We start from the raw sequence: 27,941 nt of genomic DNA on the forward strand, positions 1-27,941 counted from the left end.
GGTGCTCTTTTTTTAACACTCACTCCCCTAGCTGCGGGGATTTCCAGGCCCGACGCCGCAGGTCGTAATATTTCCGCTGTCTTTGAAACGCCTGGGCCAGGTTGATGCGCACGAGCTCGTACGCCTCTTGTAATTTCTGGTGCATCGCGTCTGGTGTTTCTTGCGTCGTATTTTGCTCCTTGGTTTCGGCCGGCGAGGCGAGCTCTCTCCCGTGATTTAAATATGCAGGCGTGTACCCGGTTGCGTCATGCACGGCCGTATTGTACGCGAATTGTAATTCTGGCAGATGTTCGTCCCAGGTGTGGTGGTCCTTGTCCACGTACTGGCTGATCATTGTTTTTATCGTTCGATTCGTGCGTTCTACCGGGTTGCAATGTGGTGCGTACGCCGGGGTGGTTACATGTTTGATTCCGCTCTCCGCCAAGCGTTCCTCCAATTGTTTTGAGCGGAGTTGCGTGCCATTATCCGTGAGAATCGATCCTGGACGGCCGTGTTTCAGGATGACGTGGTTGGTGATCGCCTGTGTTACGGCATCGGCGGTGGCACGACGAAGAGGCACGAACTCGGCCCACTTCGAAAATCTGTCCTGCATGGACAATAGCCACGTATGCCCTCTGCGAGACCGTGGTAATGGTCCTACCAGGTCGACTGTCACTTCCCATGGTCGCGTGATGTTGGTCGCGTGCATTTTCCCCGCTGGTCGGTGTTGGTTCGCCTTGTGTTTCTGGCAATTTTGGCAAGCCTTGACATAATTTGCCGCCTCGCGGAACATTCCCGGCCAGTAGTAATGTTCGGCCATTCTGGCTATGGTCTTGGCGATTCCCAAGTGCCCGGCGGTCGGGGCATCATGGGCCTTCTCGAGCACCCTTTTCCGGAGCGGTTGTGGAACGCAGACCTTCCACTGCTGTGCCTCCGGTGTCTCCTTGAAATCGAGGCTGTGCAGCACATGTTTGTAGAGCCTCCCTTGCTCGATTCTGTATTCCGGGCTTGCGGCGGGATCGTCTTTTACCTCCTGGAGGATACGCTGATACCAGCGACAGCGTGTAGTGCGGGCGGCACAGCTCTCGGGTTGGCGCGATAGTGCGTCCGCGACGCGATTCAGAGTCCCGCGGCGGTATTGGATCTCCATGTTATATTGCTGCAGTTCCAATGCCCATCGCCCGAGACGTCCCGTGGGCGAGTCGATTTTTCGCAGCCACTTCAGGGCCTGGTGGTCTGTTACGACCGTGAAGTCGTATCCTTCCAGATAGTTGCGCATCCGGCGGATGCCCCATACGACGGCGAGACACTCAAGTTCCGTTGCGCTATAATTTCTCTCGGCCGCGTTGAGTGTGCGACTCGCGTAGGCAATAACTCGGTCGCCTTCTTCGTAGCGCTGCGTCAATACGGCCCCGAGTCCGGTACTGCTGGCATCCGTTTGTAAACAAAAACGTCGCGTGAAATCCGGGCAAGCGAGAACGGGCGCGGAAATTAATCGCTCCTTGAGAGCGCGGAACGCGTTTGCCTCCTCGTCCCCCCATTTCCATCGGGCGTTTTTACGCGTTAGTTATGTCAGCGGAGCGGCTATGGTTGAGAAGTTCTCGATAAACCGTCGGTACCATGACGCCATCCCGAGAAATTGGCGGATTTGTTTTATCGTTGTTGGCTCTGGCCAACCGGCCACGGCACTGACTTTCTCCGGGTCCGTCCTGATCCCGTCTCGTCCCACTACGTGCCCCAGATATTTTAATTGTTCGACGCAGAATTTACACTTCTCCGGGTTCAGTCGAAGACGCGCTTCCCGGAGTCGGCGAAAGGTTTCGGCGAGCAGCTCGAGATGTTCCGAGAACGTGCGGTTAACGACGATTATGTCGTCCAAGTACACGAAGACGTGCGGTTCGAGGTCAGATCCGAGGACGGTATCTAATAGCCGTTGAAAAGTGGCGGGCGCCGAGTGCAGCCCGAACGGCATGACCCGGAAGTGGAAAAGCCCTTTTCCAGGCACCGTAAAGGCGGTAATTGGTCGGCTCTCCGGCGTGAGTGGTACCTGCCAATACCCGTTCTTAAGATCGAGAGTCGACAGATAGCGCGCTCCCCTTAACTTATCTAAGGTGGCGGTCACCTGGGGTAGCGGGTACGCGTCGCGGTGGGTCACCTCGTTTACGCGGCGGAAGTCGATACAAAAACGGGATTTGCCGTCTTTCTTCCGGACCACCACTATCGGTGAACTCCACGGACTATCGGAGGGTTCAATAACGCCTTGCTCCAGCATTTCTTCCACTTCGCGGTCGATTATGGCCTGCATGGCCGGATTCCGCGGCCGGTACCGCTGCTTGATGGGTGTCGCGTCTTTCAAGCGGATTCTATGCTGGATTCTCCCGGTGGGTCCGCCGATCTCTCCGAACTTCCGGAGTTTCCCCTCTAAAAATTTCTGGAGCGCTCGGTGCTCCTCCGGTGTCTGGCTGGCCAGCCCCTTGGCGGCCCAGCATTGACCTCCCTCCCCGATAATGGACAGGGGCGGTGTCGGAACCCTCAGCCTTAATTTGGCCTGAGCGTCGATCCCGAGGAGGAGATCACTCTCCATCTTGGGCAGAATCGTGAAGGTGTGCGTGACCTTCTTGCCTCGTACGCAAAGGGGAATGGCCACGGTCCCGGGGGCGTCCGCCGGCGTCCCGTCCACCAGCAGGATTTGTCCCCCTTCCCCTGTTTGTTCGGTTACTCCTTCCCGTCGGAGTACGTCCACGGTGTGGCGGTTTATGAAAGAGACTTCCGACCCGGAGTCGATCAGGGCGTCGAACCGCCGTCCCTTGATGGTCACGTATATATGCGGTCGGGGAAGAAACCTTACGCGGAATTTTGGGCGGGGGTCGCGACCGTAAGATCCCCCGCCCCTGATGCGTTTCCCGGACGCGGATGACATTCGGAGGTCAACACGCCGTCCTTGCCGCACTGGGAGTAGAACTTTAAAGCCGGGCGCCGGCACTGGGCCCGCGTGTGCCCCCGCTGCGCCAGCAGCATTCGCGCTTGTTATACGCGGCGGCGACGGTCGGGATCGGTTTCTCGCGCTTCTTCATCTCTCGTTTCTCCCGCTCTATGTCTTCGAATTCTTTTGCCCGGGCCTGCAACTCGGCGATACTCCGGATATCGTCCACGCGAACATACGTCTTGTAATCGGGATGCATATTCTCGTATATTAATTCGAGCTGCTCTTCGCGCGAAAACCCTCCGGCCCGACGCATCAGTGTCATCATCACCGTGGAGTAGCGTGTAAATTCCTCGCCGCTCATCTGATGGCGACCCATGATTTCTCGGCGCAACGAGGCCACGTATCGCCGTGGAAAAAATTGCAGATGAAATGCGCGCTCAAAGTCGTTCCACGTCCGCCAATCCTCGCGGTGGTTCCGGTACCACAACAGCGTATCGCCCTTTAACACCTCGGGCAACCCCTTTAGCATCTGGAGCCCCGAGATCCAAAGCTGCCAGATCTCCGCCGCAAGCAACATGCAACACGGCGTGGAGGGGGTAATGAGGATGTGAGCGTAAGCGTACGTGTGAGCTCGGCGCTTCGGCTAGCTTCGGATAGTAGAAGAGGACAGAATACAGTCTTCTGTCTTCTTCCTACCAACGAAAGCGACGGCCGACGCGCGACGCTACACGCTGCTTGCTCCTCGATATCTCGATATGCGCTCAATGTTTCTCTTACAGCTTTTTTATCGTATAATATGTTTATAATATGTATGTGTCTATTATATATATATATATATATATATATATATATATATAATAAATATATTATACAAATATATATACAAATATAAATATATACTAATTATATGACAAAAATATATTATAAAACTATTTAATATAATAATTGAACTTGTTTTCTCCATACATATACATTTAAAATAATAAAATAAAAAAATTTAAGGAGTGTGGCGATTTTCCACACCACCCACGGGGTATCACCAATGGCGCGTTAGGTTTTTTTATGTGGACCTTCGCCTAGAGCCCTATTATACCACATTGTATTGATATGTATAAGAGGAAAAAATATCTAGGAATAAAGGATAAAAGGAAGAAAATATTGGATAAATAAATATATTCTATGAATTATTTATTATTTTTTTATTATCTGTATATATATATATATATATATAATATTAATAATAATAATAATAATTTTTTATTACATTTGCGCCTCCTCGGCCCCAGCTGCCTCCTCGGCCTCGGTCGCCTCCTCGGGCCCGGCCGCCTCTTCGGCCCCGGCCGCCTCCTCGGCCTCGGTCGCCTCCTCGACCGCCCGCGACGCCCCAGCCGCCCCTGCTGCCCCTGCTGCGCTGCGCGTACCAGCGGGCACGGGCCCGCCCGCCTCCTCTTTTTTTTGCTTATTTTCTGAAAAATAAAACAAATAAATTATTATACATATATATATATATATATAATTTTATAAAATATAATTTAATATAAAAAATAATGTACCATTTTGCTCCTGCTGTTGCTCTTCCTGCTGTTCCTGCGGCGGCGGCGGCGGCGGCGGCGGCGGCGGCGGCGGCGGCGGCGGCGGCGGCTGCGGCTGCGGATGCGGCTGCTGCGGCTGCTGCGGCTGCTGCGGCTGCTGCGGCTGATGTTGCTGATGCTGCATAAATATTTGCAGCTGCTGCTGAAATAATTGTTGCTGCTGCAACAATTGTTGCAGCAGCTGCTGCATATTAGGTGCATCCTGCAGCACCAGCGCATTCATCTCTTCATTAATTTCTTCTATAAAATTAAGAAAGGAAATTAGAACAGAAACATTAAAATTTCTTAATAATTTTGTATAAATAATGATTTACTTACGAGACATTATGTTCAATCTGTCGCCGTGCTGAGCCGTGGTGAACAGACACTGAGGCACACTCGGCATTTGTTTCATGCCGTTTCATTTGTTTTATACCATTCATTTGTTTCGCGGCATTTTTTTTCATCAGATAATCTTGTCGCCTTGTACTGTCAAGTAAACGTATTTTTTTATACGTGCTCTGAAATCTTGGCGTTCAAAAAACTATCACAATCCCGATTTGTGTGTGAGTTCTGATTATTTCAAATTTCTATATTTCTATCTATTCTAGATATTCTAAATATCTATCATTTTTCATCTTTAGCTTATTTTATTCACTCTTCTTTAATTCTTTGTTTCTGCCTATTTTCTTTTTCACAAAAATGTGTGATGAATTGAGAAAAAAATCTAAGCGAAGCTTTTCAGATGCTTGGCTCAATGATGATCGAATTAAATGTTGGATACGCAAAGTAGCTTTTGATGAGAGCTTGTATCATTGTATTATATGCAATAAAAATATTTCGTGCAACACACATGTTTTAAGACATGCGGATTCTGCGTGTCATAAAAATAATATTAAAGAAAATAATTCATCTTTAAGTACTGATAATAAAAATAATAATAAAAATTCAGATAAAAAAATATCCGAAAAATATAAATTTCAAGACCAATGGCTAGAGATTGAATTATTTAAGCCATGGTTACGCAAAGTATCACATGATATAAATTCATTTTTTTGTTCATTTTGCGATAAATCCATGAGAGGTGATTTATCGAAAATTTATCGTCACGCAGAATCCAAAGCACATATAGAAATATGTAAAATTAAAACAGAAACAAAGAATACAAACGAAAATATAAACATAACAGATGATTCACTTTTGTCGTTTGAAGAGCGAAAAAAAATAGCAGAAATTCGATATGCTGCATTAATTGCTGATAAAAATATTTCGCATCAAACTGCAAAAGAAATCCTTTTTCAACATATTGGAAAAGATCCTAATGTGTTAAAAAGCATGAGCATGGGCCGAACAAAATGTAAAAACATTATTACAAATGTTTTGTGCCCAGTTGAAACAGATCGTGTCGTCAATAAAATTCAGAATACAAAATTTTCAATTTTTATTGACGAAACATCTGATATAACTAATGATAAATGGATGACTTTTCTTGTTCGATACGTTGATCCAGAGACATTAGATATTCGCTCACAATTAGTTAAATTAATTGATATTGATGCCAAAGATTCAAGCGCAGAAAAGTTGTTTCAGGCATTTAAATGTGAAATGTGGAAATTACAGATACCATTTTTAAATATCGTAGCTTTATCATGTGACAATGCATCTGTTATGACAGGAAAACATTTATCGTTTAAAAAAAAATTAGAAGAAATATGTCCACATTTATTAACATTTTCATGCCCATGTCATTCCTCCGCATTAGCAGCGCATGCTGCATGTTCTAAAATGCCTGCATATTGCGAGGAATTTCTAAACAAAATTGCTACTTATCTCAATAGCAGTCCAAAACGTACGGCTATTTTTCGTGAATTTTGTGAGTGTTTCCAAGAAACAAATCGCAAAATATTGAAATTATGTGATACGCGCTGGCTTTCGCATTATTTATGTATCGAAAGACTTCTTGAATCTTGGGATACAATTAAATACTTTCTTACTGAAATGATTGTGAGCGAAAAAACAAATTCTGGAGAATATCTATTGTCTATGATGAACAACGTAGAGATAAAAGCTTATTTTCTATTTTTAAAATACGTTTTGAATTTCTTTAATGCATTTAATGCATTTTTTCAAGCATTAGAAACAAGGATTCATTTATTGCATCCAAAATCTTTAAACTTTCTTTTCCAAATCTGTCGAAATTTTATAAAAGAAGAATATTTAGAACCACTTTCTCCAAATATTATATTCTCCTTAAAAGAAAATCAAAAACCTACTAATGAAATTATTTTGGGATCAGAATGTGAGGAATATCTGAACGAATTAACTCTGAAAGGTCACATAAACATAGTTACAATTGTTCGAGAGAATTGTTTAATATTTTATGTGACTGCTGCAGAAGAAATTCGTAAAAGATTACCTCTAAATAATATATTTTTATCAAAGTTACAAGTTTTTAGACCATATATAAGTTTATTTGATAACAATAGAGAAACATCATTCAATGATGTTTCTTTTATAGCTAAAACTATCGGCGGTTTTGATGAAGATGATTTAAAGAAGGAATGGATGGCCTTACCATCAGATTTTACAATGGAAGAAAAACAAAACTTTTCTAAATTAAATTTCGACAGCATGTGGAAAAAAATTTTACAAAATCGACACAATAATCTTGCTAAATATCCCAATTTAACAAATGTTATAAGTACTATTAGATCTCTTCCAAATTCAAATGCCGATCCGGAAAGAATGTTTTCTCTTTTAAATAATTTAAAAACAAAAAAACGTAACAGTTTTTCGTCAACTACTGTTAATGCTATTTGTGTATTTAAATCTGCATTAAAAACAAGAGGCGATACAGCTATCAAAATGAAAATTGATGAAAAGCATTTGTCTCTTATGTCAGCGGATAAATTATATGTTACCGTTGCTAAAAAAAATAAAAGTATTTTAAGGTTACATGCTGCAGATACTATTGACATAGCTGGCCCCTCATCTCATAAATAATAAATTTATTAAAAACATTACGCTTCTAAAAGTAAGTACGTGAAAAACATCTTGTCTGTGTAACAGACATCATATTTGTGGAAAGCAAAAGTATTAAAAACATCTTGTCTGTGTAACAGACATCATATTTGTGGAAAGCATAAGTATTAAAAACATCTTGTCTGTGTAACAGACATCATATTTGTGGAAAGCATAAGTATTAAAAACATCTTGTCTGTGTAACAGACATCATATTTGTGGAAAGCATAAGTATTAAAAACATCTTGTCTGTGTAACAGACATCATATTTGTGGAAAGCATAAGTATTAAAAACATCTTGTCTGTGTAACAGACATCATATTTGTGGAAAGCAAAAGTATTAAAAACATCTTGTCTGTGTAACAGACATCATATTTGTGGAAAGCAAGAGTATAAAAATTATCTTGTCTGTATAACAGACATCATACTTGTAAATGACAAAATAATGCAATGTGGTATAATAGGGCTCTAGGCGAAGGTCCATATAAAAAAACCTAACGCGCCATTGGTGATACCCCGTGGGTGGTGTGGAAAATCGCCACACTCCTTAAATTTTTTTATTTTATTATTTTAAATGTATATGTATGGAGAAAACAAGTTCAATTATTATATTAAATAGTTTTATAATATATTTTTGTCATATAATTAGTATATATTTATATTTGTATATATATTTGTATAATATATTTATTATATATATATATATATATATATATATATATATATATAATAGACACATACATATTATAAACATATTATACGATAAAAAAGCTGTAAGAGAAACATTGAGCGCATATCGAGATATCGAGGAGCGAGCAGCGTGTAGCGTCGCGCGTCGGCCGTCGCTTTCGTTGGTAGGAAGAAGACAGAAGACTGTATTCTGTCCTCTTCTACTATCCGAAGCTAGCCGAAGCGCCGAGCTCACACGTACGCTTACGCTCACATCCTCATTACCCCCTCCACGCCGTGTTGCATATTGCTTGCGGCGGAGATCTGGCAGCTTTGCCGAGATCCCATATCCGTCCCTGAGTTCGCGGAGTCGCTCTAGGAACGCGGCAGGGTCTCGACCATCGAAATGGCAACCCCACTTCCGGATCTGATTGATTATCTTCGCGTCCGTGGCCGGAGCTTCCACGGCATGCTCATGTTGGTTGGGAGTGGTCACCGTAATGCACGGAGCCGGCCCCGCGCTTGCCTGCCCCATCGGTGGTTCGAACTCGTCCGGATTATCATCGACAAACGTACTCATTCGGCGACGGAGCTCGTCCAGCAGTCCGGAGTCATCGAGGTCGTATGACCGTAGCATGGCCGCCAGCTGGGCCTTCGGCAGGGCGTAAATCCACCCCTTCATTCTCACGCGCCTCCCTACGCACACACACACCTGCACGGTTTTCTATTTAAACGGTCCATGTTCGGGCGCCAATGTAACGGGCGGTTTTTCGTGTACCGCGGAAACGCAATTATATGGATAGCCGTCGGATCCAGGTGGCGGAATTAATAATTCGGTAACGCGGAAATGTATGTGCAATAAGTCTTTATTGTTTCCTGTGTGAATGTACAAATGTGTTGTGTATGCGCGTGTATATGTGCGTGTATAAATGTATATGTACAGATGCGTTGTGTGTGTGTGAATGTGTATGCGCGTGTATAAATGTATATGTACAGATGTGTCGAGTGTGTGTGTGTATAAATGTATCAATTATTTCCGGGCGCGATGCACTCGCCCGTTTCCCGGTATCGGCGCGTTATCGCTTTCTTGCGACTCGTCGGGCGTGTTTTTGTCGCGGTTTTTATGCACGGTTCGTATTTTATGCAGCGCTCAGCTGTTCGGCTTTAATTCGGTCGGCTTTAATCTTATTTGATATTCGGATCGTCTCTTAATAATTCCCAGATGGATTGCGGGTTTTTGGAAGGCGTCGCGACGCTAGCGAGCGTCGGAGGCGGCTCTCGTTCCACCTCGTGAAGGCGCGATGCCTGATAAGGATCTTGGTTCGGAGGCGATTTCACAGGCGCCGATATCGATCGGCGGAGGCAGCGTTCTCACTACCTTCTGGCCTTGTTATTCTCGCAAGGATTTCTCTGAGCTGCTTTGCTTGCCTTCTGACTAGCTTGGCGCTTGAGAGGATCGCAAGGATCTGTCTGGTTGTGCCGTCGAGAGCCCGTTTTATACTCGGCTAATTACCCGCGCCGGCGTATTCGGTAATTACCCCCACCGAGCGGCGGTAAAAATCGGAGCGGTTCGGGTCCGCCCGGGGGAGTTCGGGGTGCCGAACGCGGGTTCTCAGCCGCCGGTAACGGCTCCCGACGGTAGTCTCTCAATAGTTGAGAGTCCCTGCCCGGTTGTTCTCTAAACGTTAAAAAATGGGCGCACTGCGCCTCTGCCATTGCCCGACCGATGTTCGTCGGGCGGCAGCTTCCGGCCGGTGTTCGCCGGGAAACGATGCATTCGGGGGTGCATCGTTACAACCTTTTTATTTACAAGGCATACCGTACGCATTGTCCGCGGCATAATCGCTCGTATCGAATCTAGCGATATCGCGCTTCATGTTATCATACACATCGACGCACTCGATGTGATAGATGAGACTATCCGTGTCGGTATACATGATCTTACATTTATCGCGATACAGGGGAGACATGTACTCGTGATGAAACTCGTATAAACATGTCTTGGATATGTCGAGTATACACAGACCCACGTAAATTGGTTTGTTGAATTTTATCTCGAGTTTGCGCAATTCCACAGCGATTAAGTTTTCCGAAAAGACGCTTCTGCTGTGGAAATTTGGTTTTGCGATCATTGCCTCTGCACCGTATCGTCCGTCCCACTTTGTTAATAATTTTACATCAACATGATTACGCACATTTTCCATCGTTTTGCCAAATACCGCATTATTCATTAATTTGCATAAATTTTTTTCGAAATCATTTTTAGCTAATGTTCTAAAATGTGTATTTAGTTCTATGTAATTTCGAAGCCAGGGAGATTGCGAAAACTGTAATATTCGGTGTATTTTTGTTACACGAAGACCATGACGCGTACACTGCTGCAGGTTACGGTAGTGTATCACGTAATGCTTCTTATCGTATAACGTTGCGAGCAGCTTGAACTCTCGCTTACCAGGTGGTTTGTCGCGTGTCGGGCAAAACGGTAGGTCAGTGTGCGTATCGTGAAGATGTTGCGGGTACTCGAGATCGACTTCGAGGATATAACCTGTAGGGGAATCTAGCGCGATCGATGGTACGTCCAAATTCGACACGTCGTCGACCCATCGAAAATCGGCATAGGGCAACGGCTGACACATTGCCCATCCGTACAAGTTATTTACATCGAAATACATCAAGTATGACGATGGTTTCGATGGATCGTACGATTGCATGTACTTGTTATTAGCGCGAGCGTATCTGTTGGAACATTGGCTCAGACCACCGCGTATACCGCGTTCGATAAACATAACCATGTCGATGTCGGTAAGCAATTCAAACGTAATCTTTGTATGCTTCAACATGGCATCCCACGTGTATCCGGGGAGAGTATAATAATACGCGGGGTCGAGTCCGTAACTTTCGATACATTTATCGCGAAAGTTTTCGAAAATATCAGCTAATAACAAGACATCGATTTTAAGATATATATCGCTATATTCGCCTAGCGTTCGAATGGAGAATCGCGTCCAGATATTCTCGGCGTGCGCGTAATCGCTCTCGGATATAGTTTCGCCGGTCAAGGAACTGTAAAACGATTCGCGCGGTGGTAAACACGTATCTTGCAACCTATCTACAGAGTCGATGTATTCATACGGAAAGACACCTTTCCGTGTTAATAAATTGAAATTTTCGGCTGATAAATTTTGAAATTCTGATTTTAAAATTTTGAGCTTATCTTTATCTAAAAATGATGCTAATTTGTTGAGACTCGATGCAAGAAATTTGAATGAATCGATAAAACGTAATTTTACTTGATTTTTCCAATTGTCTTCCTTAAGGTCAACATTTTTGGTAAACGATATATATTTTTCTTTCGTTATTGGAAGTAACTCGACTTTCCCTTCGAACGTCGTAGCTATATCCTCGATAATAAAATGTGCATCGTAACCGGATAAATTGTGAATAACTATGGGAATACAAAAAGATTCTTTATAATTTAAATTACAATTTGAATGCGCGGGACCTCTGTACCGCCCGGTCAAATGACAATGATCGCGTACACGTGTATCGTCTTGTGCGAACGGTTTTTCGCATATATGACATTGAGTAGCGTGATAAAATTTTTCCAATTCTTCGGACGTTAAATTTACCATAGGGATATTAGTGGTTAAAATATTTTTTACATGAATCGTTAAATTTTTAAGGCCTTCGACGAACCATGAAACGCAATCGGCGCTACGGCGAGAATGGTACGCGGATAACGATTCGTCGTACGAACAATGTACATAATACGCTATACTAAATATCCGATGGTGCTGATACGCGTTCTCTTCTTCCTCCATTTTGGTTAAAACGCATTCCAAGTCGGCGTATACGATGAATGGAAGCCGCTCCTTCCGATTAAAGTTGTTGAACTCGAGTCACTTGTCCTTATCGCTCGGTAATCGAATAGCGCAGTCGTTCATCTTTTCACAATCGACAATATGTGACTGCAACTTGTCATCTGAATTAAAGTAATGTAAACATCTGTAAAAGAAATTTTTTTTTTTTAAATTTAAATAATCCATATTATAATTATATAAATTATAATTATATAAATTAAACTTACCGGTCACAAATATATTTTTGATTCTTGTGTTTGTTCAGTTGCAAGCTCACGAGCTGGGATAGATTCTTTATCCAAACGAAATGTCCAACGTTGTTGCCGTCTTCCACGTACAACAAGTTAACGTGCTTATCCCGTTTCTGCTCTGTCAGTCGTAGTGGAACAATGTTCTTGCTTTCGATGCTGTAGACGTTGATCGAAATATCGTTGACAAGTTCAAATTTCTTAATTTGATTTACAGTCACTGGAAACTCAATGTCTCGGAGATTCAGCACTGTCGCATAATGCGGATACGAGTATTCCCGTTCCGCGTTCCTTTCGGCGGGGTATAAGGCGGCGACCACTGCCCACGCGAAACACGCATTGTCTTTTGATTTTATGTTTATTACCGCTCTTTTCATCATAATCTCCCGCGGCAATTTAATGTGACATCCCGCACGGATTACACTTATTTATATTTACAGTCAAATTCTGTATTCGCGACAATGCCCACCCGCTATCGCGTTCCTGAAATTCTTCCAGCGATGCTAGAGTGGGCTCGATAACGCTGCGCTCGAATCACTCGTGTAAATCGGATGTGCGAAAGAGTTCACAGTTTCTCGTATTGATATTTTTATTTGCACGCTTATCACCCGACACAAATTCACCATTAAACACAGTATTCACTTTTACACAATTGTGTCTTCTTATAACGTCTTGCACTTGCTCGAGCACGATGTCTTTGGCATCCTCGAGAAATTGACGAGGTTCGATATAGTTTGCGTTAATCACAGCACCGGTCAGAATACGGTTATCGAACGCGGTATCGATCTCTCGCCAAACGTGTCTTTCCGCGTTATTGTCGACGCTGTAATCACGACCACTGGGTATAAACTGTCTCTGCAATCGAGTTTTTGCACCTTCGAGTCGCGCGATTTTAGCTACCAGAGATTGTCTACTTCCGATCGAGAGTCGCGGACGCTTGACACGACTGCGTTCTTCGAGCTGTTTGATAAATTCCTCGCAACGCTGCAGCCATGCAAAATACTCGCCCAAGGTGGCAATTTGGCGAGATTACTCTACCAGATCGCGTTCAGTCTGCTCGATGTTTTCCATTTTTTTCCTGTCTTTTTCACACTGCGTCACAGTTTTCTACAGAGCACTTACACGTGATTTTTTTTATCCTCCAGAGCATCGACGACATCAAGTTTATAATCATCAAAATATTCAGAATCAAAATACTCAGCGTGCACAGTATAATTATAATTATAATCATAATTATAACAGAACATGCTGAAATTAATTTTTTTCTCACGTTGCTCGCACTTTATACAGTCTTATTCAATGTTTTTTTTTCACAGCGTGCAAATTGGGCACATATTACACGGAAATGTTAGATACAACGGATCCTTACAATTTGAGCAAAATCGTCCATCTATTGCATCCAGTGTTTCAATTTTATGCTTTCGAACAGCATACATCATTTGGCTATCCACGTCTTGTAATGCAATCATGCACGTAGCACATACAGCTAAAGCACCACCCGTGGAATAATAACTGTAAATGATACAAAATTTTGTACTACGTGCGTTTAGAGCATTAATTTCTGCAACAGACACTATTTTCTCTCTGAATTCCGTGGAGTTTTCACTGCAGTCACTAATGCAATCACTGTCAGCAGATAATGCTTGATCTTCATCTACGTCCATTTTTATACGTTAATCGTGCAAAAATCTTTCTAACAGAACACCGCTATACTCTCCTACAACCGACGTGTCGATGCGTTCAAATCACAATGACTTGATGCGCTTCAATCCTCCTTATGTATTTCGTATAAGCCTTTCTTATCTTCATGTTCGATACATAATATTTTTTGTAATCCCTTTTTGGAAAACTTTGTCTGATCCTTTCTTATCTTTGTGTTTAATAAATAAGTATGGTGTATCATAATAATCATTTATTTACATCTCAGAAAGAATTCGCGCGTATATGAACGGGGGGAGGGGGGGAAACAGCCGAATATCGGCGCTGATACGTTGCAATTCGTCCTAGGAAAAAAAAAGGAGATGATTCTTAGTCCCAAGATCCCATCCTCTTCAAATACCATTGTTCATATTTTTTATACCGAACGTATAGAAAGACCATGAAGGGATCACTAATGGTCAATATATACAGTGGGCGTAAAAAATATTCGTACACTAAGAATTTTCCCAAGATTTTGTTATTTAATTGTTTTGAAATATAAAATGTTATAATTTATGAGTTTTTTTTTCTTTTTTTTAAAATGTTATTAAGAAAAGAAGAATTTATAATATAAACAAATAATTATTTATTGTTACACAGAAATAAACCATTTTTTGTGAAAATTCCTAGTGTACGAATACTTTTTACAACCACTGTATCTTTGTGCAAGCGCCGCACTAGTGTATCCCTTCCAGTTTTGAGACCTTTGTAATTCCTACCGCGGAGAGTAACATTCGATTTCGATCTGAGTCGTGTATTGTCCGAGAGGAGAGTAACATTCGATTTCGATCTGAGTCGTGTATTGTCCAAGAGCGAGTTTAACCGTGGTATTTCTTTTTCCGTGTGTGCGATTATTCCTTATGCTGCATAAAATGGATTGTATTATTAATTATTCGTTTTGGAAGAGCAGTTTCATAGACCTCTTATTTTTGTAATATTAAAAGTGGCATTCGTCTGGAAGGTAGGTAGTGTTTTAGTGAAAAAAATTGTGGGTATGTGTATGTGTATTTTTAATATATTATTTTATAGTTCCCCGATGATGTCGAAATCCCTTTTATGAATATCGAGCATCGACGCAGCGTGCGGGCGGAGCGGTGGAACGCGCGACATGATCTCGTGGAGGAATGGGGTGACACCCCGGAGAGTCGTCAAGATAACGAGGTAAACGGATGGAGATATTACGACATCTTTAACCCACGGCGGCGGAATGGAAGATCTAAATGATGAAATAGATGATATAGTAAATGCGCAATACGAAGAAAGAAGAAGAATACGGGAGGAGGAGGAAAGAGCATGGTTAGAGGAACTGGGCTGGCCGCACTTAATAGCTCCAGGGGGCTGGCAGCACTTAGTAGCTCCAGGGGGCTGGCAGCACTTAGTAGCTCCAGGGGGCTAAGGTACATATTTCTTTTTACAATTTTCTTTTATTATTAATTATTAAGATAAAATAAGTCTTTTTTCTGTTTCAGGAGCGGTCTCCTCTACCCCTGCGACCTCCATATTATATTGGATACTTTTATATTTTAAAAATTTTAAAAATATTAAACACACAACAAATGTACATGCACATTTTAATAAACTTATATTTCAAAAAGAAAATTGTAATTATTTAAACGCGTACCTCTCCTTGCATTATTCTTCTCCCATCCTTTGCGCTCTCTCTCGCGCTAATTATAAGTCTCGCTATCGTTCTTTCTCTTTCGCACACGATATTATCGTTCTCTCTCTCGCACGCGTTGTCTTGCGCTGTCACTCACTTACCTTTGCGTCGTCCTTCTCGCACCTATGATATTGAGGGAGGGGGAGGGTACCGCGAGAGCTATTTTGTTTGCGAAAAATATGTCCCGACGCGTTAGTCTCGGCCCCAAGACCCAATCCTCTTCAAATACCACCGTTTATCAATCGGCTTATGTAATATTGTTTACACTTGTGATAAAAAACATCCAACACAAGCGTCCCCCGCCCCGCCCCGCAGCCCCCGCGCCTACGAAATCCCCTCCGTCCCGCGTGACGTCATTCCCCCGCGCCGCTGAGATCCCCTCGCGCATCACCTCCCCTGAGAGAACCTGAGTTAGAACCCGTCTTATATATCTACTTTAGTCTATTGTCGAAATTTGATACTTTGATTATCCGCGCTTGTCGCACGAACCGCATGTTTTCTCTTTCGAATCAATTTTGCGAATGATCACGAGGGGGAGACCTATTTATAGAGGTGTCTCGACTTGAAACCGCTCAGTATCAAAAATGTTTCTCCTTCTGTCGGATAAAAGAGACATTCTCTGGCTTACCGCCGAACAACTGCAATATATCCCAAAAATTGTTTTACTGCAAAATTTTGGTAATTACGTGGAACGATTGTGGGACAAGCTTCCAGAATATATAAAGGCTGATTTGGAGGTTCAACAATATCGTTCGTGCATGCGACATTACAATCAGCCGTGGCAGCGAACATATATCGACGGCCCACCACCGTTAATAAAAGATTGCGACGAATGTCAGCGAGAATTGTAAGAGGTAGCGGTCTCTTAAATCGTGCGATAAACGCGCTTCCCATCGAATTACATATTCCCGGTTATCAGTTTTGCGGCCCGGGAACTCGATTAGAAAAACGATTGGCTAGAGGCGATCAAGGCATCAATCCATTGGACGCCGCCTGTCGCGAGCACGACATTGCTTACTCGCGAAGCAACGACCTCGGCCAACGACACGTCGCGGATCGCATACTAGCTGCAAGAGCGCGAGAACGCATTACCGCGAGGGATTCGACTCTTGGCAAAAGAGCAGCCGCTACGACTGTTTGGGCGGCAATGAAGGCAAAGATAAACTCGGCATGGGGATGAAAAAGCCGTCGACGACAAGGAGGAGGAAAAAACGAATACTTCCAGTAGCGAAACGCGGTGGTATTTTACCATTTTTACCGTTGTTGGGAGTTGTCGGTTCTTTGGCCGGCGGTGCGGCGGGAATCGCAAAGGCTGTAAACGATAACAAGGCGGCGCAACGTCAGCTGGAAGAGATGCAGCGTCACAATCGCGCTATGGAAGGTCGCGGACTTTATCTCGCTCCGTACAAGCGTGGACAGGGATTCTCAACAAAGTCTAAGAGAAAAAAAAACGTCAAAAAAACATTAAAAATGTCTACGGGTACAACTAACGTACAATTGGAACAATTGGCGAAACGTATGCGCATACCTTTCTTTAGAGGTGTTTTCATGCGCAATAATTTACCGATAAGCGGTGTACGACGAAACGAGAGCGGTATCGTCAATTTGGATGACGTTGATGGTCCCGGTACTCATTGGGTAGCGTACGCAAAGAGGGGAGATCGTATCGTATATTTCGACAGTTTTGGAAATCTTCGACCACCCAAGGAACTTGTGCGATATTTCGGACGAGTGAAAATTGAATACAATTACACATCTTATCAAAGTTACAATTAGAGCATCTGTGGACAGTTGTGTTTAAAATTTCTTCAAACAGTCGGCGATCAATTTAAAGCTTGACAATCCATCGTCATGACAGTATTCGTTCGACATGTCACTGACACTTACGTTGACTGGCAGAAGCAGCGTTCTCGCTGTAAGCTATTTTCCCGCTATAGATTTGACTGATGCCGATTACGAACTCGGATTAACGGATTTCGAAACTTATCATACGATTCCGAACGTAAATTTTTCGAATAATAAATTTTATTTTGGCAACGACGACAAAGAAATTACGATTCCCGAAGGATCGTACGAATTGAATGGGTAAATAGAAAATAGTTCATTTGCACGTATTAAAATATTCTGGTGTCGAATGTATGTAAAATAATTGTATGTATATTATTGAGATAAATATTTAAGAAAAATCTAATAAAAAACACTAATATATGTACAGTTCGTCATCGAATCTCGAATCGACATGAGGCGCACAGCGGCATACTATATTATTAATTGTAAAAAGCGCGGAATCTGATCTGCTGTGACGTCGCATAGCATAACTATAGTATATTTAATTGACTGTTGGAAGCAGAGCGCTTACTAGACTTCCGCGGGATGCAATTTAGCGTCACCTACGCGTCGAGAACAAATTCGTTTAATGTAACGCGTCACTATCTGTAATATATATTGTTAACATCGCGCTGAAAAAGCATCAAAAGATGATCCGAAACGTTCGCTTTTTGTTATGTGTTTTTTAATAAACTAATATTGAAAAAAGAAAGAAGTGTTGTTGCTTCTCTGCGCTCCAACTACCGCGCGTTGGCTCTTATGCTATTTTCTTTTTAATTTTTTGATTACTTGAGCCAAATCTCTAATTATTAAAACTAATATGTTTTTTTAAAGGCATTTTTTCCTATCTTTCTTAAACATTTTTTTATATTTTCGAAGTTTATTAAATTTAAAACGGTGTCTGTATTTGTAGCAAAACACGTTTTAATATTACAAATACGTTGCACCGTAACATTACTACAATCTTACATTGCAATATTCCTAAAAGCGGACATTTTAACGTTGCAATCCCACAACAATGGTTCAGCAACATTTTGCAGTGAATTTGCAACGTTGCAATATTGCGGTGAAAGATTGCTGCAATGTGTATGCAATCTTTGTGTGCTATATGGGATGTAATATAGATAATTATATGTAGATATATATTATAGTACAATATAATATTAGTTAAAGTGTGGTACACAATAGGGCTCCAGGCGAAGGTCCACACTCTAAAAAAAACCTTACGCGCCATTGGTGATACCCCATGAGTGGTGAGGAAAATCATCATTCATTTACATTAATTTATATTTATTATTATATTATTATCACGACACAAACGTATAAGTGATAGGTATACGTTTGTTGTCGTTATTATTGCAAATATATTGTTACGTTTGCAGTAGAGGCGTGCAAATCTGCTCTCACTCCCGCTCGTTCCCGACAGCGAGACTGGATTCTCGAGACTCAGATTATCGGGAGCGCTGTTATCGAGAATAGAAGCTCGTGAACGAGCGAGTCCCGAGTCTCGATAACAGCGCTCCTGATAATCTGAGTCTCGAGAATCCAGTCTCGCTGTTGGGAACAAGCGGGAGTGAGAGCAGATTTGCACGCCTCTAGTTTGCAGAACGACTTCGATATATCGCAACATGCACGACGCAATCGGCACGTTCATTAATTATATTATTATGTATTATATATATTGTATATTATGTCGGCACATTCATTAATTATAATTATTATGTATTATATATATTATATATTATGTATGCATTATGTATTATACAATTAGCGATTTTAAGATACGTATATTTAATACAAAACGCATACATAATATATAATATAATAATACAAAAAGGCTGTAAAAACATTTAACGCTGTTACGCGTATTAAATAAAGCGAGAGGCCAGAAGCACCGAGAACGAGAAGCATTGCCTCGTCGCAGACTGTGGAAAGTGAGAAGGAGACAGAAAACAATATCTCTGTCCTCCTCTACTATTCGAAGCTAGTCGAGGCTCCGGCTCTCACGGTACGCAGTTTACGCCTGCGCGCGTCATCCCCTCCACTACGGTTGCGTGTTGCTCGCGTGGGCATTCTGGCATCACTGCCCTTATCCAACGCTGTTCCAGCTGAAAAAAGATTGTATTGCAAATCAGGTACGTAAAGCACTTCTGATAAATGTTTCTCAATCCATCGATTTCCATTGTAGGGGAGAATGTTAATATCTCCTTTGGCTACAGCATTGGTTTGCTTACCGTCTCCCATCTTGATCTTTAAGGATTCTTCAAAATATTTTAAATTTATGAACCACCTTTTTTGGTTTGACATGTGGTCCGTCACTCTAGAATCTACGTACCACGTTTCACTATTGTACCTTGGTGGAGTCAGAAGCGCTGCTTCTCCAATGAGTGCTTCTCCCTTGGTACTGCCTTCGTCGTGGTTCTGTCCATCTTTACCTTTATTTTTAAGGCAATCACATATCCAGTGACCGGGTTTTTTGCACCTAAAACAGTTTTCCGATTTGCCTGTCTCTGCAGAGTTATTGCTGTAAGAAGGATGGTTTTTTCCCTGCTTCTTCCTGAAGTTCTTATTCTTCTTCTGCTTCACTGCTGCGAGTGCTTCGTTTGCTGTTTTCTCCTGCGCTGATACTCTCGATTCTTCGATTAACAGTTTCTGTGAGATTACTTAAGGTTCGCTGTTCTCGACTCGTTGAATCCCATGCCGTTACGAAATGACTATAGTTAGCTGGTAATGTCATAAGTATTTTTGTAACAATCATAGAATCTGAGATAGGCTCACCCAATGTTTGCAGTTGATGCGCAAGATCCTGCAGCTTGGCTATGTGACAGGCCATGTTGTCCTTTGAATTCTTCGTTACCTGGTACCATTTCTGTTGCAGCATGTGGATTCCTGCGTCTGATCTTTGCTCGTAAATGGAGAGCAGTTTGTCTCACATTTCCTTGGCGTTGCTGCAATTCATGATGTAAATCAGCTGTGAGTCCATCACACTTGTTGCGATGACCTTCTGAGCGATGCTATCCTTCTTCATCCAGTTCAAGAATAACTGTTGTTACACAGACGTAGGGGCTTTAGGTAGTTCCGGTTTGGGAAGGTCACTTCTCACGACCCCCAGAGCCTCTTGAGCTCTCAATAACACGGTTACTTGAAATTTCCAAGTAGATCAGTTTTCCGCGCTCTTCAGCTTGGTGATCTTGGTCGTTTCATCTTCCATCTTGGTCTTATTTTCACTATTGCACGTGGCCGGAATAACCTCAGGAAAGCGCGTACAGTTCGGAAGTCTAACTTCGTGTACTGAATAATCTTATTCAATAAAAATAATTTCCTGGACGTGGTCTGGGTCCATAACCTGTTAGAGGTTTATTTCCAGAATAAGAATGACTCGTAATATTTAACAAAAACTCAGTATATTCTTTATCTCAAAAGTACAGCCATTACACGTGAGAGTTAGCCAGAGAGCGCGAGCGGAGAAGAAACAGGAAAAGGAGCTGTATTGATTTCGACCAATGATCGATCTAGAATCGAACTCAGCCATTCGCTATCATTTAGATCGGGCGCTAGGCGCGTTTTATGAATACTGCGTATAAGTACATGGAACACATATATTCTTAACATAATTAAATAAATCTTCTAATTATATAATAATTTATACATAAAAGATGTAAACTAATTTAAAAAATAAAAAGTAAAAAGAATATAAACAATAAAAATTCATTTTTGACCAATATGTATGTTTTTCTCTCAAAAAATCATGCGTGTCCATATTCTCCAATGAATAATATTCTACAGGATGATTCCGGGTTAAATGGCCTAATTTGAAATATAAATTTAGGCTGCCAAAACAAGAAAAAATTTCCTCTGAGAATATGCTTGTAAATGCTTTATTCGAGAGATATTCATTCTGAAAACAAAACTGTGGGAATAAATAATGTCAAATAATGTTTTTTTTGTTTTGAAGATCGAAGATTATTGACAGACTTATACTTATATTGTAAATGAAATTTTGTCTATTCGTATCAAATAATTAGTTCGTTGAATGCTTGAAAAACATTATAGACACACAATCATTCATTCTTTCATCGGTGCTCGTTTCCGGGCTGAAGGCCATTATTTTAAACAAAACATTTAACAATTAAATTTTGATTACTCTAAAACAATAAAAAGAGGATAAACCTAAATTATTTTAAAATTATTCATTTTTAATAATTTCTACATCCTATAACTTCAATAGCTTCATCAATATCTCTTAAATAAAGCATTTACAAGTATACTTCTAGAAGAAATTTCTTTGTTTTGATGTCCTAAATTTATATTTCAAGTTTTGCTAATTAATTATTAAATGTTTTGTTCAAAATGATGGCCTTCGGCCCGGAGACAAGCATTGCATCTATCAATGAACGACCCAGCAAACATCTCACACAGAAAAAATTATCTAATAGATACATATCTAATAAATATCTAAATGCCTATATGAGATCCATATCCTCTATAGATAACTAGTATATATATATACAGGGTGTCGCAGACCACCCGTATCAGCCGAATATCTCAAAAACTGAGCGCGGCAGACAAAAATATTTCAGACAAAAGTTGTAAGGTTTCAAGTAACGCATTACATGGCAATATCAGTATGACCTTGAAGAGTGTTGTCAAGGTTACGTAAAGATCACCTTGAATTCTGTAAATGGAAATCTTAATTTTACATAAACCGTAAAATATCTTGTAAAATATTCATTTTTCGATTATTTTATCTTAATACTTTTATGTACAAAATAATGAGAGGAATCAATTGGTGTAAAGAAAACACATAGTTGTTTCGAAGAAAAAATATGTAATTTGCAATTACCAATTACATATATTTTTTTTTAATAACTGTGTTTTCTTTACAATTGATTCCTCTCATTATTTTGTACATAAAAGTATTAAGGTAAGATAATCGAAAAATGAATATTTTACAAGATATTTTACGGTTTATGTAAAATTAAGAAATGATTTCAAGCCTCATAACTCGGAGAGTACTTAATAAAAACTAACTTAATTATAGTGTTCTGGAAAGCCCTCAAGATAAGCTACAAGAATATGCAATAAAAAATAGGGGGTTCTATTTAAGAAATTGACGGTGACCTTCACGTGACCTTGACAACACTCTTCAAGATCATACTGATATCGCCATGTAATGCGTTACTTGAAACCTTACAACTTTTGTCTGAAATATTTTTGTCTGCCGCGCTCAGTTTTTGAGATATTCGGCTGATACGGGTGGTCTGCGACACCCTGTATATATATTGCGACGTTTCTCAAAGTGACAATTTTTATAATATTCAATTTTCCTCCTCGAGGTGGTAGAGAGGAGGATGCTAAAGGGGGAGCGAAAACGTCGTCAAAAACACACGGCGGATAGAGAATACTCGCGCTCGGAGGAACAGGGATGGAGGGTGTTCTCGCGCGAGCCGCAGCGAAGCGAAGGCCGTCTCGAGATCTCGAAGTTGGGCGCCAGATACGGTCTTTCGCGTATAAATTCGCTAAAACGCCAGAATAACGCGAAAAACGTTAGCCTAATTCGCCACGGGCCGACTAGCTCACCTAACGGTAGAGGGGCAGGGTCTGTTGAGAAGAATATCAAATTATTTTATACGAGGCTTTGGTAATTACGAAAATCGACAAACACAACGGAATTTAACAATCACGAGAGGCGAACACTCAAATAAATTACGCGAGCTTAATGTAAAAGAAAATATAACAAATTTATTCAAGAAAAGAAATATGAAAAAAAAAGAATATAAAGTAAAAGAAATAACGATATATATAACGAGAAGTAAAAGAAATAACGAATTCAAAAGAGAAATAATAATAACATAAATTAGCAAATTTAAAATAGCGAAATATAACAGATGTTAACGTAACTTCGAAAATTTGAAATAACGGAATGTATAACAGATAATTCTTCGATAGCGGTGATAATAATAACAATACGAAATCGAGACCATAAGAAAGTGCTGATATTTGTACTTCTTCTGGCCCGTTTTTATGGCCGGACTTTGCGAGGCCGAACGGCGTTTCGAAAAAGTAACGGAAATTTCGACAATCTCATCGACGACTCATTTTATAGATCTTTCCCTGTATTTTTTTCACTCGCCCTTTTAATCGACAGTAATATGTTCGAAAAGAGGCTTAATAATTGAGCGAGAGTAATTGAGCAATTTGCGAAGACGGACAATCTCGCTGGCGACAAGCACGGTCGATGCGATCGAGATTCGATAGCCGTCGGACGCCGCTTACTTTCCTTTCGGCGTAACGCCCTTTTCTCGCGCGCCGTTCTCGAATTTCGGCAATTTCTTAATTCGTTGTAATCTATTACGCATCGCGACACACTCACACGCACGACAAATATCTCAAAAGAAACGCAAATCCTAGACGTAACGAGTGCGACAAAGACAGCACTATAGTCGCAACTTCACGACACGCAACGATCATACAAGCACATACACGCTAATTAATACACGAAAATCGCCCGAAGATCGATTGCGGGGATGTCTTACGCGGCTTCGACAACTCTTTTCGACAGCACGGATAGCGAACGCATTCCCTGCGATTTACCGCGCACGTAGTCGAGAGCCGGTCGCTACGCGTTTTACGACACCTCGAATCCCGGAGAGAGACGAACGGTTCTTTATCGACTACGGCCGACGTTACGATCGTCCTTGATGCCTCGGTCGCTTGTCTCCGGTCGCCCGAAATACCCGAAAATCGAAAACTCGGTACAAAGCCCGAGCAATAACGAGACACGAAAATGGCGACGGCGACAGAGCGGCCGGTTCGCGGACGGAATCGCGTACGTGGCTTACAATTATGCGATGGGCAACCTCACCGATACTTTTTCCCGTGGCCAGGGGATGATCCTCGGCTCGTTCTATCGCCCTGATTTCGGCTGCGACACACAAAACGACAACGAAGAACCGACTATATGAAGTGACTGTTTTCAACGAGCGCCCGCACCAGAGTGGCTCCCTGGATCTCGCGATCCAGGGTCGATAGCGGCGTCAATCCTGCGCGCAGGGGTGCACGGATTCGCGGCCAATAGCGCCGCGACACGCGACAACGCCGTATCGGGGGCCGTAACGGCCCCGATAATTCGAAAATCTTAATGTCGGCGACCCTGCTATCGGCGGTCTTCTTGAGGCCGATCTTTCGCCCTCCGTCTTCGGATGGTGGCGCCGACCGGGCCCTGTTCTTCCGGTCCAAGACAGCTGTTTCTTTAAAGGTTTTCCTCCTCTTGCTGTCGGGGCGAATTCCACCCGCGACTCTGCGCTGTCCTGATCCTCGGGCGCTATCTCCGCTCTCGACTCGAAGGCTGGGAGCGCCGTGTCGGTTGTCGCAAAATGATTTCTCTTCTTCTTCTTCTTCGCGATGTTCTCCGGCAGGTTGCCCGACGTACAAAATATTACAAAAAAAAAAAAAATTAATTAATGATGACGCGAAATATGACAATGACTCGTCTCTCCGGAGATTTCGATACGGCTCTCGCTATCTCTTTTCTGGCGCGGCCGCTCGGCCCGTCAAGGTATTCTGGGCGGATGGACGCGCGTCGGGACGGCAAGTCACAATATATAATATATATATACAGGATGTTCCATTTTAACTTGGACAGTAAAATGTCTCAAAAACTAAGCCCAGCAAACAAAAATGTTTCAGACAAAAGTTGTATGGTTTCGAGGGGGCCATAAGATGGTACCATTGGTTTGACCTTGAAGAGTCATTTGAAGGTCACGTGAAGGTCACTTCAATTTTTTTAAATGGAACACCCTATATATTTTGCACATTCTTGTAGCTTATCTCGAGAGTTTTCCAAAACATAATTAAGTACCTTTTCGTTAAGTACTTTTTGAGTTATGAGGCTTGAAATAATTTCTTAATTTTACATAAACCGTAAAATATCTTGTAAAATATTCATTTTTCGATTATCTTACCTTAATACTTTTATGTACAAAATAATGAGAGGAATCAATTGGTGTAAAGAAAACACATAGTTGTTTTTAAGAAAAAATATGGAATTGTTAATTGCAAATTACATATTTTTTCTTCTCTGTCGGTACCACAGACTTCTATAATACATGACGCGGACATGATGCACAGGTGTGCACGTGACGCCATATTTCGTGTGGGCATATTATATAGGGTGTCCAAAATGTTATTTTATGATTGATTATGTAAGAGGATTGTACCACAGACTTATCTAACAACATCGACAATACGAACTGAATACCAAGTATAATTTGCCCACACGAAATATGGCTGCCATCCCCATCACCATTTGCACCTTGCATCACTTTTTCAAGTCATTTTATACAGATGTTAGCAGTCTAGTGTATTATAGAAGTCTGTGGTCAGTACCTTAAAGCAGTAATGCCAGAATGGTTACGCTGGCAACAGTAAATTATTTCGCATAGAGTATAGCTCGGCGTTCCTCGACGCCTCTCGACCCCCGACTGTTCCACAAAAACGCCGAGCTATACTCTATGCGAAATAATTTGCTGTTGCCAGCGTAAGGCCCTACGCACAATAGGAAAAATATTAAATATTACATATTAAATTTATAGAACGAGAGAAAGAGAAAGGAACTCTTCTCTTTTCTTTTTCTCTTTCTATAAATTTAATATTTAATATTTTTCCTATTGTGCGCAGGGCCTAACCATTCTGGCATCACTGCCTTAAAGTAGCCAGCGCTACAAGTGGATAAATTTGGAAATGATAACATGTAATTTTTTCAGTACAGTTTGGTGGCTTCCTCGGCATAGAGACATGGACTGCGCTATTCATATATAATAGGCAGTGTATGAAATGTAGTCGCGAACATAGAAAGAGATAGAGCGTGAAGACGGCCGGGAGTGCCTCGTTTGACCACGTTGCGATTGACCACAGCCAATTATATCGACCTGTGCCTAAGGTAACCAGCAACGATTGACCAATCAGAGAGTCTTATTTTAAATTGGCCAATTGGCGACGTGGTCAATCGGGTGTCACCCAAGACGGCCAATCTCTCTCTTTCTAAGATTGTTGTGATTGGTTCCTTCTTGACCGTACGTATTAAGCAATCGTTTACCCTTTCTTTCAGTGCTATAGAGAATGCGGTATGTGATCATGTGTGATCAAATGATGATTAAATATACGTGCAATTTTATAATTAATACAAAAGCACTATTATCATAAAACAAAAATAATGGTGTATAATGGTGTGCAAGTAGCGAGAAAATAAAGAACCTCGAAGATCATTTCATCATAAGTATAAAAGTGATTAAAAGGTTAGGTTGTGATCGGACGACTTAATATTGGGTAAAAATATCCGAGGATGTACCACCAATAAGCAAGGATTTTGGGCTGGAATAAGCCCAACGCCAGAGTCGAGATCCCTGGAATATTCCACTGGCCTCGCCTAGCTGCGTCACGCCACCGTATCGGGTTACAAGATGGCCGCTGACTGCGTCTCAACGATGGAAATTTCCGACGTATTCCCGTCGTATCTCCACTCGTTTTAATATTTCTTTTTTCTGTTTCAGGTCGCCGCTGGACGATGGACTTCGCCGTTGAACAACGCTGACAGGATGACGTCACCGCTATGGATTCCTCCTCAGGTAAGTCATCTTTTATTTTCGAAATATTTGTTTCACAAATATTTTTTTTCAGATCACTCCCGGATGGATTAATCGCTACCGGATTTAAGGATCTTGGAATTTATCGCTTGGACAAATGATAACTGCTACCGTTCAAATTATACAGGGTGACCCATTTTAACTTAGGCAGCCAAATAACTCGAAAAATAAGCAAGATAGAGAAAAATGTTTTAGACAAAAGTTGTATGGTTTCGAGGGGGCCATAAGATGGTATCATTGGTTTGACCTTGAAGAGTCATTTGAAGGTCACGTGAAGGTCACTTCAATTTTTTTAAATGGAATACCCTATATATTTTTGTACATTCTTGTAGCTTATTTCGAGAGCTTTCCAAAACACTATAATTAAGTACCTTTCCGTTAAGTACTTTTTGAGTTATGATGCTTGAAATAATTTCTTAATTTTACATAAACCGTAAAATATCTTGTAAAATATTCATTTTTCGATTATCTTACCTTAATACTTTTATGTACAAAATAATGAGAGGAATCAATTGGTGTAAAGAAAACACATAGTTGTTTTTAAGAAAAAATATGGAATTGTTAATTGCAAATTACATATTTTTTCTTCGAAACAACTATGTGTTTTCTTTACACCAATTGATTCCTCTCATTATTTTGTACATAAAACTATTAAGGTAAGGTAATCGAAAAATGAATATTTTACAAGATATTTTACGGTTTATGTAAAATTAAGAAATTATTTCAAGCCTCATAACTCAAAAAGTACTTAACGAAAATGTACTTAATTATAGTGTTTTGGAAAGCTCTCGAGATGAGCTACAAGAATGTACAAAAATATATAGGATGTTCCATTTAA

General features: G+C 41.4%; 1 protein-coding gene across 1 annotated transcript in view; it reads left to right on the forward strand.

The window, feature by feature from the left end:
• The window catches only part of LOC145968090 (uncharacterized), a 117,347-nt gene extending 90,293 nt beyond the window's left edge, over positions 1-27,054 (forward strand). Inside the window, exon 9 of the mRNA XM_083093335.1 lies at positions 27,011-27,054. The gene's annotated coding sequence lies outside the window, so the exon portion shown is untranslated. The remainder of the gene's footprint in view (positions 1-27,010) is intronic.
• The last annotated feature ends 887 nt before the right edge of the window (positions 27,055-27,941 follow it).

This window comes from Camponotus vicinus, unplaced genomic scaffold (genome assembly GCF_025532165.1).
Source record: "Camponotus vicinus isolate PSW18456_S1 unplaced genomic scaffold, iyCamVici1.0 SCAF_3, whole genome shotgun sequence".
In the NCBI taxonomy this organism is placed as follows: Eukaryota; Metazoa; Arthropoda; class Insecta; order Hymenoptera; family Formicidae; genus Camponotus; species Camponotus vicinus.